The 10,026-nt window shown below is 34.2% G+C and overlaps 1 long non-coding RNA gene across 2 annotated transcripts in view; it reads left to right on the forward strand.

Moving 5' to 3' along the window:
* Positions 1 to 9,580: 9,580 nt before the first annotated feature.
* LOC134230563 (uncharacterized) overlaps positions 9,581 to 10,026 on the forward strand; it is a 5,474-nt gene continuing 5,028 nt past the window's right edge. Inside the window, exon 1 of one of the 2 annotated variants that reach the window (XR_009984378.1) lies at positions 9,581 to 10,026. This exon is cut by the window's right edge and continues 157 nt beyond it. This is a non-coding gene — a long non-coding RNA (uncharacterized LOC134230563). The other variant, XR_009984379.1, reaches the window with a different exon arrangement.

Below are 10,026 nucleotides of genomic sequence, written 5' to 3' on the forward strand. Positions count from 1 at the left end.
GGCAACATATATTGTCAAGAATCTTGATTCTTTTTATCGTATGTCTGTAAAAAATGTTTTGTAATGAATAAACAAAGTTAAAGTAATTTTTTTTAACTTTGTTTATTAATTATGATGTCCAGACTTCTGCAGTATTGATTTGGAAGAAAAAAACTTATTTATAATTTGCATAAGGCTTCATTCACTAGAATGGAAAACAGAAATTATTATCTTTTATGGTTATTGAAGATGGTATTTAATTAAATTTAAGGTCTGTAATTATGAGATTTAATATATCCTAAATACTGTGTTTGATGGTTGTGAATATTAACTTTACTTTTTTTTAAAGTCAAGATAATGTGGGACATTACATCATATTTAAGTGCATGTAAAGTTAATGTAAAGGTTACCTTTTCCAACTTTAACTTCTTTCAGGAAAGTTAATTAAAGGTATTGTAAATAATAAATTTACATTATCTTTACTTGTTTTGTAAAGCCGAATTTTCATGCAGTGAATTAAACTGCCCTGCTAGGGATGCACCATGATATCACCTCTGCATTGGATAAGAATTCATATGCTGCTCTCGTTGTGCTTGATCGCTCGGCTGCATTCGATGTTATTCATCTAACATCATAAACTAATCGGTCGCAACGAATACTCATTTGGTATCACAGGATCGGCGCTTTCATGGATCAAGTCTTATCTATCTGATCAAAGTCAACAAATTGCGGTAGGGTCGACATTCTCGAGAAAGTTCTTACTCCAGTTTGGTGTTCCAGAAAGGTCTGTTTTAGAATCTCGTCTATATTGTATGTTTTCCAAACCCATCGGAGAAATTTGCCGAAGACGTAACATGTATTATCATTGTATGCTGATGACACACAGGTTTACCTGAGAATTAATCCGAAGGACAGTTGGGACAACATTGCGAATAGACTTGAACGGTGTCTGTCTGATACACAAGACTGGGTGAAAAACATCCTTAAGCTAAACCAGGAGAAGACTGAACTCATCATTTTTACCTCGAAACGTATGGCAAATGAATTTTCAGAACGTAATCTCGCTTTCGGTGGATCAGTCATAACTAATGCTTCCTGTCCTGACCCTAACCCTAACCCTAACCCAGTCTTGGAGTATTTTTCGACAGCAAACTTAATATGGATTGCCAAATAAATTAAGTTACAAGATCCTGTTATTTCCATTTCCGCAACATCGGTGGAATAAGATCAATCATAACAGACAGGACATTCGTTAGATCACTAGTTACATCTTGAGTTGATTATAGCAATGCACCACTGTTTGGACTTAATGCCACATCCTTGCAAAAGTTGCAGAAAGTTCACAAAACTGCCGTCAGACTAGTGACACGTTTATGAAATCACGAGTCTATAACAGCATTTTTTATTACTCTTCACTGGTTATCTGTGGCGTATCGTACAAAATATAGAATTCTGTTGTATACTTTTAAACCCTTACAACCGGTCACGGTAGCCTAGTGGTAGAGCGTTCGCTTCGTGATCGGGAGGCCCGGGTTCGATTCTCGATCGCGGCGCCGCGTCATACCTAAGACGTAAAAAAAGGTAGTGACTGTTCCTTCGCCAAGCGCTCGGCACTAGAAGTGAAAGTCACGGGTCTTTCGGATATGACCTTAAAAACGTAGGTCCCGTGTCACGGTAGGCGTTGGCACGATAAAGAACCCTCACTGCTCAATGGCCCTGAGTGCCGAGTATAGGTCTAAATTTGAAGCCCTTCACCGGCATCGGTGACGTCTCCATATGAGTGAAAAATTCTCAAGAGGGACGTTAAACAATATACAATCAATCAATCAATCAAACCCTTACAGAAAATAGCCCCGGAATACATACAGGAACTTGTTCATATCTATTGCCCACAACGTTCACTTCAGTCTAGAGATTCTCTGAGCCTTGTTAAACTACGCACTCAATATAAGATGTATGGAGATAAAAGGTTTGATGTATCCTCAGCCACCCTGTGGAACTGCCTCTTGCTGGATCTTCGGGAAAAAAACAGTCACTTGACGTTTTTAAAAGAAAGCCAAACACATCTTTTTTAACTCGCCTTTAGTTTTTAAGGCACTAGTTATAATTTATGAAGCACCCAGTTGGTTTTTTTTATTTTGAAAAAAAATTGAATGATGAATTTATCATTCTGCTTTTTATATTGTAACTGTACTTTGTTTTATATTGTACTTGTTTTTTACGTGTAACGCGCTTTGGGGTAATTGCATAATTAGATAGCAACGTGGAGATCCGTGTTAGAATAGGTCCTCAGTACCCCTTGCTTGTCGTAAAAGGCGACTTAATGGGGCGGTCCTTCGGATGAGATCGTATAAACCGAGGCCCCGTGTCACAGCAGGTGTGGCACGAAAAAGATCCCTCCCTGCTCCGTAAGTGCCGAGCATAGGCCTAAATTTGCAGCCTTTCATTAGCAATGGTGAATCTCCATATCAGTGAAATATTCTGGAGAGGGACGTTACACAGAATACAATCAATCATCAATCATAATTAGATAAGGCGCTATATAAAAGTTGAATAATAATAATAATGCAAGCCACACCCCGAAAGCATTTCGAATTGTACAATGACCAGATACAGCAAGTCATTTCCTTTTATTTCTTTCAACAGCGTCCGTTAGAAAGGATGCATATTAACTCTAACAATTCGAAGTTATATTTATGTATCTGGACTTACATTTGTTAATACAAGGAAGTACTCAAAACTTATTATCATTTCAAAACAACTCGACAAAATGCGAGGTGATATGCAACAACGGGTTAGTGCTTGCTAGTTTTTACTATCATATAAATACTGTATCGCAATATTTTCGTGTATTTTGAAGCGTATTTAATTTTGTTTGCCCATACACAAGCGTATCAACAGATTACTGTCTTAAACAATATAAGTCTACAGCAAAGAATTAGTTTTAAGGTAGATCGCGGGTTTCCTGACGTCACAATAAAATTTGAGGTAAAAGGTTTACAGCGTTCAGATTAGTAAGCAAAAAAATGTCATCAACAGTACTGAATGCAGTAAAAGGTGAGCTATATATTAAAGATTTTTGATGTATTTAAATATGTTCTGTATATATAATTGAGAGTAAATGATGTTTTGATAAAGGTTGTTATTACATTATAAGTGGTTTGTAACGCTGATATCTGCATACCTTTCTAAAATGCTATTGCCTAATTGTTAAAACAATACAAAACAGTTCTACCGCTGGTATGCCTGACGCTTGCCCTGCAGTTTTTTGTGTTCACTTTTATGAATTTTGTTTTGTTTGTTTAATTTAGTCTATATTCTAATCTACCTTTTTTTTTGTTTAACAATTATCTCTAACTCATTGTACAAGGTATCCATTTTCTTCGTGATGGTGTAATATTGGTTATATTTTTATGCGCAACAATATTGTTGAGCCAATTTCAGGTATCAGATTCTTAAAACGAGAAAGAAATGGACAGTACATGGTACGTCAATATATGCTTAATTAATTATCATTTGTACATTTCTCTAACTGATGATTTTTTTTGGGGGGGGGGGGGGGATAAATAAGATAATTATCAACAGGAGAGGCGTTAATGATTCAGATAATTTTTATTTTACAAAGTTTAATTAACAAGACATTGAGAAACAAAAAGAGATTATATTGTTGCTTTGTAGATTATTCAAAAGCTTTTGATTTAATTGACAGATCTAAGTTATTTTTCAATATACAAACAGAGGGTATACTAGGAAAAATGTTATGTATTATTAAGTCGTTATATAAGAATGTCAGAGCCTGTATAAAACACCAAGGTACATTGACTGACACATTTCGTATATCTGCGGGTGTTCTGCAGGGGGAAATATTATCGCCTGTTTTATTTTCCATGTATCTAAATGATTTTGAACGACATTTTATTGAAAATAATTGTGCGTCAGTTGAACTTCAAATGATTAATTTGTTTCTAATAATGTACGCAGATGATACAGTTTTCATATCGGAATCAGTTGAAAGTTTACAAGAAATGTTAAACACTCTGTATAGCTATATAAAAGAATGGAATTTAACCGTAAATGTACAAAAAACGAAAATTGTAGTTTTTAGAAATGAAAAGTATGTAAGAGATGAAGAAAAATGGACATTTAATGGTAAAAATTTGGAAGTTGTAAATCAATTCAATTATTTAGCATTATCATTTAACTATAATGGTAAATTCTTATTTGCACAGAAGCACTGTGCAACACAAGGTAACAAGGCATTGTTTAGTATTTATAGTAAGATGAAAGATTTAAATTTCAATGTTGAGACTCAGATCAATGTTTTTGATACTTATGTTAAGAGTGTGTTATGCTATAGAGCTGAAATTATGGGTTTTCATAAAGGTCCAGATGTTGAAAAAGTACATATTAATTTTTGTAAAAGAATACTTGGTGTAAGAAAAAATACCTGCAATAGTGCTGTTTATTATAAGTTAGGTAGAATACCAGTAGATATATACAGAAAGTGCAGAATATTAAAATATTGGTTAAAATTAAGAAAAAGTAATAATTGTATTTTGAGTGCATGTTATCAAGATATGGTAGAGAATAAAGACCCCTGGGTTGTGAGTATAAAAAATAAAATCTACACTCTAGGTTTAGCTGACTTGTTTCATAGTAATCAAAAAGATAGCATTTTTTTTAGACATAACATACAATAGAATGTGAGACGTTTTTAAACAGAAGGCCATATCTGATATATGTAAATCACCAAAATGTATGTTATATAAGCATTTAGTTGATTATTTTTGTTTAAAAGGTTAATTAAAAAAACCCATCCATGTAAAATATAGAAAAGCAATTTCATGTTTAAGACTTTCAGCACATAATTTAAAGATTGAAACTGGAAGATACGAGAACTTAATAAGGAGTGACAGGAAATGTGTTCTGTGTATTTCAAATGATATTGAAGACGCACAGGATGAAAAGCCAGGTTTCCCAAATTTGGAAACTCGATGGAAACATATGGGAATCGTGAAATCAGTAGTTTCCATATAGTTTCCATTTTATGGAAACCACAGTGGTTTCCACATATATTCCCAACATGGAAACAATCAACCTGTGGTTTCCCGTAAGTTTCCCAAGATAGGAAGCCGTGGAAACATGCCTCAGTGGTTTCCATGTAGATTCCCGACATGGAAACAATCAACCTGTGGTTTCCTGTAAGTTTCCCAAGATAGGAAACCATGGAAACGTGCCTCAGTGGTTTCCATAATGTTTCCCGACATGGAAGCCATCAGTCTGTAGTTTCTCCCATGTTTACCAGGTAGGGAAACTTTGAAATTATATCTCATACTCATTTCCAACTACATGTACTTTTTATTTTGCACTAGCCCCCCCCCCCCCACTTTCAGATCTAGGGGGGGGGGCAAGAGTATGTCTGTGCCCCCCATCTTTTTAATGAAGAACAAAATCACAGCTATTTTGAAATAATATTAAACCTCAATGTATGGCATTTTTCTATGTTCAACAACTTAGTAAGTATTTCTCTTGAAGTAATGTAGTTGTATCATGCGGGTCAAAAAATTGGAATTGAAAGTAACTTTCCTTTGAAAAAAAGTCGTCCACTACCCCATCCCCCCACCCCCCACGAAATAGGATTTACGAGTTTGGGGAACTTTCACTTTTTTTTTATTTTTTGCTTGTCAAAGAATATCTGGACTTGAGCCCCCTCACTTTTAAGTTTGTGACTACGCCTCTGATGTAACTATAAAGGTCCTAAATGCACATGTATATTTAACAAAACCATGCACCCCCCTCCCCAAGGCCATTGCTCTACATGTAACTAAAGAGGAATCTATAAAATTATACATTATTTTGTTTTCCTCAAGAACAACGGCTTTTGATGTATAGTGCATGCTAAGGCAATCGATTAAAAGAATTAAGTGTGTAATTGTATTACTGTGCATTTTTTGTTGATGACATTATATAAAGAATAAGAAGGTTTTCAATACAACTAGATTTCTTTATCTACGTTGTCCACTACTTTATTTCTACATGCTGTAAATTAGTCTTTTAAAGAAATAATTATGCGTGTTCTTAAATTTGACGAGACTCAAACTACAGGCCTGTAGGAAAGTAATTTCCGTTTGCGTAATAAACTTACCGGGAATTTTTTTTACTAGAATACCTTACGAAATTTCCTTATTATGAAAAAAAAGTATATAAGAAGAGATACAGGGCGGGACCAGCTAAAGCTGTGTGCATAAACTCACAACCATTCACATTAATGAGTATCTATAGACAGTAGATGATTTTTGACACAATCTTTCCAATGACCTCACTTATACCCGTCACGACTAAAATACTGAATTAATATACTATTAATTTTTCCTGCCTTTGATTAGATATTAGACATAAGTTTTGTTCCACCTTGTGATAACTCTCCTTAAAAATAGCTTTTTGACATTCTAATATATACATTAAACAATACTACATGTTAAAATGATGTGGGAAATTTATTTAACTAAATGCCAAATTGATATTTTTCAAGTACGATATAGCAAATAGAAAAATGTACAGTAATCACCTCCACCAGTAATAATATATATTGATAGCAGGCTCAAAATCTAAACCAAAAAAGGAGGGAGCTCACTGATTTTTTTTTTTAATCAAAACAAGAAAAAAAATCAGATCTGATGATATTCTATCTTAATTTATACAAGTGTATCCTGTTTTACCATACTTCACTCAGGCTGATTCTTTCTACTAAAAGCGTTTTTAAATTATTAATAGCGATTAATTTTCAAACATGTTTAACACCGAACTTTTCAATCATCACTATTAAAAATAGATATTTTTTTCAATATTTTCGATATTATAGCTCCTTTTCATGCCTTTTAGGATTCAGGTGGAGAGTTCACGATTTCAAAAATGTACCTTTAAAGGTTTAACATCGTTTTGATGTGTCATTATACATTCATAATTACAACCGTTAAAAGTGGGGAGGGGGCATATATTTTCAGCTAGGACGGCCACTGCCATGCAATACCCAAGCCCCGAAACCCCCATCCCAAAAGCAAATAATTTTAGGTGTTAAATTTTTTTTTCTCTAAGTGGCACGCGCATATTATTTTTTTAAAAACGCTTTCTATCTAAATATACTAGGCCTACACATCTTATCGGCAAAAATATACAGTATATTTAGGAACCCCCCTTTTATTCCATGAACAGGGAAACACTTCATTAAATTTTTATATAAGATTTCATTATTGCTAGTGCTCTCGAGCGGTAGCAACTACATTAGTCCAAATTCCTTGAGTACGCATACTCGGCCGCCACGGTGGTGCATTCTGGGAAAACTGTGAAAACTACTACAGATAGACCGTACGATAACAATTTCGTTGTATCATGTTGTAGCATGAAATAACTGTGTATTTATTGTATAGCTTACACTTTAAAGATAACTTCATATTTATAATATTTCAAATTCTGGTTTTTTTTTTTTTGCTGACGTAAAAGCCTGAGTCATTACATGTATCTGATTGTTTTCTAAACAATGACAAGGGAGTTTTGTTTTCTGTTTTTTTTTTTTTTTACTTCTAAGCACAACCAAAGATAGATTTTAATTTCTGATTGGTCAATTCAGCCAATCGTACAAATTCCTGAAACAGAAGCAAGAATTTACACTAAAAATAACGAATAAATCCACTATTTGGGTTTTAAAAATTCTGAGGTGTATGGTTTTTAACCTAACATATCTTGACAAAGATGACCCACAGGACCAAGCTATTTCACATGCGTTCCAAACTCTCTGGACTCTTTACACAGCATACACTTTGAGCTATTTTCTATATTCCTTTCAACTCCCATGTATATTCTTTGCTATATTGCCAAGAAATTCTCTTTTTTTAAATCAGCTCATACATGCAATGTCTCAATCGCCATCTTCTTCATAATATGTTGACGGTGCGACCGTTAGAGCGAGCGCAAACTCTTCTATTGTTTTAATTTAGATCGGGCTTGTCAAACCACACGTTACATTTGATGCGTCTAGACTCTGACGTCACATGACGTCGTATGTAAGTTACAATACAAAGAAAAAACTGAACAGAGCTGAATGTTAATGAAAAAGGTTACGTTTACTATTTATCTTCAATATGTATCCATTTAATCAGGGCGAGTAAACTTTTTGTTGAATATCTTATGTCGTTCTCGCGAGAACGCAACTTTACTAAGTGATGCATTGTGGGTCAAAATTAGTGCGGTAAAAAATTCTTAAGATTGAATGTGCAGTAGTCCGAATTTTCTCTTCGCCCAGGCGTTGTCGTTAGAGCTCGCAGTTACGAGCGTCGTTTCGCGATGCTCGCTATTATATAGAGCCCCCCTCACTCCAGTAAAGGTCATATATGTTCCGTTGCGCCAAAACTCCAATAGGTTTACCCCCCCTTGTTTCTTTACCTATGTGTCTTTAAAATACGCTTTACAAAACAATAACAAGAAAACATTGATGTAACCATCAATTGTCGCCCGGAAAATATATTAAGTAAAACAATGAAAATGAGTCTTGATCATCACACCTCTTCGATATGAGTGAAAAGGCATGCATCTAATTGATGGAGACGATGGTCGCGAATATTTTGAAAACTTGTAGTCGGACAAAAATCCATCAAAAACGATACCATTTTAAACTTGATCAATTCCTCAAGTAAATGTTGGCTGCATAAAATATATATTGAAGTTAGACACACGAATCACCCATATTTAAAAATGTATTAATTTTCAATTTTAGAATATAAAACACGAACTGTGCAGAGTACGTAAAATTCGATGTTCTAAAAAAATGGACCTGTCGTTTTTTCAATAGTAAATGATAAGCAACCTTATATATTAAAAATGAAAAAACTTATATATTTTTACAGATTCACTTTATGGAAGTAAATATATTATGTATCTCGTAATTTATAAACGGAAAGAACATTCTGATTAACAATCTTTCAATGTTTAGAAAACCTTTAATTCTAAATAACTACTCCCACCCCAATCCCCATACACCAACACTTAAACTTATATGTATAGGGCAGCCCGGTCCTCCGGGCTGCAATAACTTTTATCACACTCCAGCCTCGATAAAAATTAAAGAATTCACCAAAATAAATCACTTGATCACAGATCTTCCTTTCTGTGTTTTAAAATGGCTACGGCGCTAGCTCACCTATCTTTTAAAAAGATAAACTTGTCATACTTAATCATAATGAACGTACAAACCGTTTTTGTTTCCCATCCTGCATCGCTCTGCAGGCGCTTTATTTCATTGGTCAATTTCCCGAGGCGCCATTTTTGGAGGATCGAGAAGGACGAAGAAGAAGATGTAAGCAGCTGGTAAATGTGAAAAGTTAATGATCTTTTAACCACCCAATGTCTTTGAGACTGTGATAAATGCAATGAACAACAACCACGGATAAGTGTACGTATATTTTTGTTAATTTTTTACGGTAAATAATTGTTATATTTGGCAACAACAAATCTTCACGATCGGAGACAACTTTTGTTCTGACGCCATTTTGAAAAGTTGAATATCTAAAATTCTTAGTCTTTAGTACATATATTGCAAGAAATAAAAGGGAAATTTGAATGATTTAACATACTTAATTTACTTCCATGCAATAGATAGACAATGTAGGCCCCAAATTATCGTACATGTGTTCCATGCTGTATGTTGTACAATGACGACTTTTCGCCTTTTAATAGAATGAATGCTCAATATAATAGTTCTCGCTCTGTGTAAAAATGAGTTCTTTCAAAGCGGAATTTCTTTTCTTTTTTTTTATTTTTAGCCCCTCTATTTATTCGGTTGATAATATCTATACCGAGCACGGTTTCGAAGTTAAATACATACTAAAGTACATCCGGTTCGAATTCATGTGTTCTCGCATAGCTAACTGTTTTGATTTTTTGGAACTTATGACAAGGTATAACCGTAAAAATGAGATATTTTTGTTTCAAAACTATGAAAAAGCATCAATATTTTACAAAAAGTGTCTTCAGTCGCAACTATCCGATCATTCA

The sequence above is a fragment of the Saccostrea cucullata genome, unplaced genomic scaffold, assembly GCF_032062105.1.
Source record: "Saccostrea cucullata isolate Sc308-1 unplaced genomic scaffold, CSIRO_AGI_Scuc_v1 ctg5004, whole genome shotgun sequence".
NCBI lineage: Eukaryota > Metazoa > Mollusca > Bivalvia > Ostreida > Ostreidae > Saccostrea > Saccostrea cuccullata.